This window comes from Rhinopithecus bieti, unplaced genomic scaffold (genome assembly GCF_001698545.2).
Source record: "Rhinopithecus bieti isolate Rb0 unplaced genomic scaffold, ASM169854v2 scaffold_8783, whole genome shotgun sequence".
NCBI classification, from domain to species: Eukaryota; Metazoa; Chordata; class Mammalia; order Primates; family Cercopithecidae; genus Rhinopithecus; species Rhinopithecus bieti.
In genome coordinates, this window is record NW_016806197.1 from 874,291 (window position 1) to 880,197 (window position 5,907).

A 5,907-nucleotide genomic window follows, 5' to 3' on the forward strand; every position below is an offset into this window, starting at 1 on the left:
TTTTTTTTTTTTTTTTTTTTTTTTTTTCCACTCTCTTTGTTGGTGGTGGCTTTTTTTTCCTGTTTTGGTTTTTGTTTTGCTTAGCTTTCCTCGCCCACATTGGCTTCCTCTGTTTCTCAAGGTGTGGAATACTAAAATACTGACTGAAAGGAAAATTGTACAGGCGCTGCTGTGATGTTCCAGATATGTCACTGGAAGATTTGTCATGCTGATTTTATTGTAAATTTGAAGATGCATTTAACAGCTTTGAAGGACCTTAGCTTCCATGGTCCTTTTGAACCGCTTTGGCAGAAAAGCAATCGCCCATTTTAGAGAAGGGGAGAAATAGAGAATAAAGACTCTCCTCCAATGCGACTGGACTGTTTTGCCATCTTGGTATGTTTTATAAAATGCATTGTGGTGTTTTCCCGAAGAGCTGCTAAATATGGCTCTGCTTTAAACAATGACCTTCACTGGGAGTCATCTCATGAGAGACGATGTTGTGTCAAATGTTCTTCTTACACTTGTCCCCCCTTTGGGAGAATGTACTAGCAATCAGGGACAACCTGCTGTGATATTTTCAGAAGAAGCTTTAGATAAGATGGCGAAGCACCAGGGGACTGACAGGTGGTGGGAACTCAGTTTTCAAGCCCAAATTTATCCTTGAAATTGTTATTGCCCTTGACCAATTCATAGGGTGCTATAAAGGAAAGAAGTTTTTTCCCTGGCTCACATATTGGCATATCATTAATCTAAATCAAATTACAGCAAACTGGTAAAAATGGAGATACAGTAAATGACAAATAAATTGCTTAAGAGAAGAGCAGAAAGAAAAGTTCACTCTGACTCTGGGGTTCTGCCTAAGTAATTCCACATAGGATATAGACTAGCAGATGAAAAATACCAATTAGCTTCATAGGGACCTCACCCCACCCATCCCGAGCAAACACAAAAAAAGTCACGTCATGTAACTTTGTAGAGGGTCAAAAATGAACTTTTGCCAATCCATAATGTTGTGGCCATTCTACAGTTTTGAGGGGAGTGGTGCTCCAGGGGTACTTCCAGATGCCATTTCTGAAATGTAATGGCGGAGGTCTTTGCCATTACAGTAAATTATTCTTTCACCACAAAGTCTCTTACTTCACTATTTTGTACCCGTTAGCCAAGTGCTTTGGGAGAGAAGTCACCAAGAGCGTTACTCATTTGTCGATAGACTCCCTACTTATTACATACAACAGATTGAAGAACAAAATGAAAGTTAGTTAAAGAAGACGTTGAAGAAACAATAGTGTGAAAACAGCATGAGATGTCATTTGGTAAATATGCCACAGCCTCACATAAGGAAGAGGAAAATGGCAGTGTGGGCCATGACTGGCAGGTCTGGATCCATAGACTGTGATTTCCAGGATCACCCAACAGTAAGTCTTTCTGCTGTAGCCTTACCATCCGAGCCACTTGCTTGTTTCATAGCTATTGATGATATTGAAAAGCCCAAATTTGCTTTTTGTCCAATTTGTCAGTGCTCTTATAGGATCCATGTGTTGGAATTTTAGGGACTTCTTTGGGTAACTAAGCAAATGTTTTAAGAAGTAAACTCTACTATGCTGTTATACAGGCGGTCTTAAATACAATTATTTAGCAAGAATAAAGTACTTTTTATGAAAATTCAAATGCAAACACTAGTTTTGGAACACAAGGTGCGCAAAGGTTTATTTATCTATAAAACCTGTATAGGCATATATGCTTACAGTATGTGTGTGTATATGTGTATAAATATACACACACAGGTCTAATACATCTAACATATACATATACAGAGACTGAACCAATGATGCTATTAAAAAGAGTCACAAAGCTTATCTTGAAGATTAAAATCATTACATACATCGATAAATATAGCTAGCAGATAAAATTCTAAACTATACTTTGATTTATCATATCATACATGTAATATACACCAAAGGTTTATATTAAGTGATATAATATTTTTATTACTTGATGGGTTCCTCTTGAACTCCATCTGTAGGAGGCAAATTATTATAGTATGATTGAAGCTATCATGTGATTTGGGAAGATGGACTCCTCAATGCCTTAGCATAGGTCTGTATATCTCTGCTTTTGGTGTCTGTTATGTCTGATGCAGGTTGTCTTCCAAGTTTTTAGTCCATATGTTCCAAACACACGATAGCTCAATGCGTCTGCAAGCACGAGACATAATAATCTGATAGAAATTTTGAAGATAAAGATTACCACGGTGACTCTTGGTATGTGAGTTTAGTTTCTATACCTTTTGTTTGCTAATATTGTGATGACCATAAGCTGATCTTACGTATTTCGTTAGCTAGACCCCTTTCCAAGTAAGAGAAACAACACTAGCTGGAGTTAAATGTAAATTGTGGCGAGAGACAGAGAATTCAGTTTTCTATCCACCCTTCTACCTTCCCCTGTCTGGGAAACAGTGAGGATGCTCAAGTATTCTCTGTGGAGGGAATGAATGAGCATGTGAATGTCGCTGGTAGAGTGCATAGAAGAAGGGCGGGAGGTGCTTATACTAGCAGGAGCCTGGCTCCACATCACCTAGCTCTCAGTACTCATGAAGGGAAGAAAGAGATTTGGGAGACACCAATTCTCACTTTTAGGCCCACAGAAACTCCCCAGGCCTGTGGACCCAGTGAAAATGTATGTGTGTTTTTCAAAGAAAGTAACTTACATGACGCGGGCAAACTGGGCTGAATAGACACCCCCCAAATGTTAAGGATTTATGAGTTCTAAGCAGGTCAGATCCAGCCATGGAAGAGTCATGAGTGGCAGAGGACAGAGAATCATAGCATTCTCTGGGAAGGTCAGTATGGGGGGAAAAAAAAACTCTATATATTTACATTTATTTGTTTGTTTATACTCTGTAACGACTTTCTGATTACAAAGAAAACATACCATATGGAAAGACTAAAGAGAGGCAGCATTTTAAAAAGTCAGTTATGTGGAAAATTCATTTTTGACTTCTGTAGGCAAGGTAGTTAAAACAGAAAACAATAAAGAGAATGCTAGTCAGAATCCAGCTACTGAGTTTGGATGAGGTATTACTGACAAAACGTCTTCGAGTTACTTCTCAAAGCACAATGCTAGACTTGGAGCCCAACTGCTTATGTTGTTTTAATACAAATAGTTATATTTGATAGAAAGGTAATTTATTGTACCAGTTTTAGTCAGAAAAAAACTCCCTGCTATTAAGATGTATATGGTAATAATAAATGACTTCTGGAGATCCAGAGACTACATCAAGAACATCAGATTTTCCGTTTAGGCTTAGGAAACCTTGGGAAATCCCCATAGTTCACCAGATTAGGACAGATATGGGGGTGAGATTGGTCACTGAACAGTTTCATATCTAATTTTACTGTTGGAGAGAAGATTTCTACTTGACCTATCAGATCACAAGTTGTATCATCTCATCAGAGAAATTCTGTAAAGTGTGTCTTGTCCACACATGGAAATAATCTTAGACCTCAATATTTCATCTCATGGACATGTCCAGCATATCTTAAAGCCCGGAATAAACAGACCCTGGATATTAAAGGTGATAGCCTAGATAATCTTCATATGTGTTTGTCTTCAATAAATGTAAGAATTGACCCAACCTTTCTTACAAAGCCCACATCAAAATGGCCATAGTCCTTGTCACATATTTAGGCAGAGAGAGGCCCTCTGGTTAAGTTTCATTGGCTACTCTTGGTTAGTTGAGGCATAGGTGCTGCTGTCAGGATAAGACAGCCCCACAGCAGCCACTGGGGATGGACCACTGGCCAGTGAGCTGGATTGAACTCATGGCGGGGACTCAGAATTCTACAGACAAAGAAACCTGAGCCAAGACCATGGCCACAGGAGGAGTTGCATACCCTTTCCCTATCATTCTGTGCAAGCCAAAGTAAAGGACCATGAGCTCACCAGCCCCAGACTGTGGCCAGGAATGCAAGCAGGCTTCTAGACATCAGATAGGAAGTGGATTCAACAACGGGAGTGTCAGAAGATAATGCAAGGGCTCTACATGAGTGTAAGAAGTCCTACTTACTCTCATAGCCAGTAGGATCCATTAATTGCATTCACCTTTCCTCACACACCAGGACATCATCTTAGGGGAAGAAGCAGGGGGGTGAATACATAAGAGATTGGGCATTTTATCCAAATGGAAGAATGAACACCAACTGAGAAAGACAGCTTAAATTATCAGGGCTGACAGCTCCAAACTTGATGGGACATTTAATTAATTTCTCTTCTCTACCTCATTCACTACTGATTGAGGGCTTGGGAAGAAGCCTAGATAAACTGCAACCAAAATAAAGAAAATAAATTTTATTTTTATTTTATATACAAGATGTATTGTGATTGAAATTCTGCAACCCAGCTACACTTAAAAGATCCTAGATTTTCACTTGAATGTCTGCCATCAGTGACCCAAGGAAATGTTAGAAACTTCATATGCCAATCTCAGTATCAAACAAGTATTAGTTGCAATAAGTCACATTAATCTTCTTCAGACCTACCATGCAATATAACTTGAACTCCAGAGGATAAGATGCCTTCGGTGTATGGATTTCTCACAGCTATGTCTCTATTTCTTGAAGGGATATTTGATGCACAAAAGCTGGTCCCAGTTGTACTGCCAATATCTCAAGTCCGAATCCCCGGCCTGCTTCGTGGACCATGCTCAACAGGAGCCCAGACAGAGCCAGTTTCTCTCTCTGAGAAATTTAAAATTTGAAACATAGAAGGCCACTTGCTGGGGCTTGTTGAAAATGAGTGCATTCACATCAGCACAGCAGAAGACACATGAATTTTATTTCTTATTCCAGAAGACCTAGAAGCCAGCTGCCTTTCTCCTCCTTCCACAGCCTGGTTGGTCAACTCCTGTTGAGTTCCTTGAAATGCCACCGTGTTATCTCGGTCAATACCCTCCCTTCTGCTTAAGTTTATGAGAGTTCACTTCTGTTGTTTTCAACTTAAGAGTATTCTATGCTACCTACAAATATGTGAGAAAAATTCTCACAAATCAGTATAACATTTGAGAACTTCCATTGTGTAGCCTAAGGAAGGAAGAATAGAGATGGTGGATGCTCACTTAGTCTTGGACTTGTGCCCACGTACTAAAACTGAAGTGTTGTTGAATTTGGTAATGGTTGTAAATGTTCATTATTTCAACCAGACATTTTCTAGAAAGGCACATAAACGCCTTCAGGAATGCCAATAGTTTATAACACAAGGATGCCATCTTACAGAATTAAGTGTTCTAGGGTATTGTCCATAGAGTAACTTTCCAAAAGTTATGCAATGTTTCTTCTATTCTATTGGTATGTTTATTCATGTAAAACATGTATCAGATTGACTGTAAGCAGAAAACTAACTTAGAATTCAAGATAAGACTCAAAAGAATCAAATAGTATCATAACATTGAGGAATAAAGGCAGAATCAAGCCACTACTACAGGAATCTAGACACAATTGGGATCTAATTATTTCCTACATAGAGACCAAGGCGAGAGTTTTGGGATACTCAAGGACAATGCAGAGAAACCTCAATTTTTAAAACATAAATTATTTTGAAGGTTCGCTACTAAAACATGGTCTTTAGACTATGCCATTAAATCAAATTTCTCTCCTGGGGAGAGAGGAGAAGAAAAGCCACCGGACCTGCCCCACACAGATCAGGCTTTGCTCAAGTGATGAGGAGAAGGGTTGAAAGATATTTCTTCTGCTTTTCATCCAGGGCAGCCTTCCAAACACTTTGATAGGAATCCCAATTGGTAATTGAAAAGAATACATAGTGTGATGAATAAGTCATAAAATAAGGCTTGGTCTTCACTTGAAAGTCCACCTTGTAATGTTTTATGTAATTACAGAGTAACACAAATTGTTAGTACTATCATTCATATAT

At 38.9% G+C, this 5,907-nt stretch overlaps 1 long non-coding RNA gene across 1 annotated transcript in view; it reads left to right on the plus strand.

The window, feature by feature from the left end:
• LOC108531580 (uncharacterized) overlaps nt 1–5,907 on the plus strand; it is an 81,153-nt gene that overhangs the window by 838 nt on the left and 74,408 nt on the right. The gene's annotated exons all lie outside the window — the stretch shown is intronic.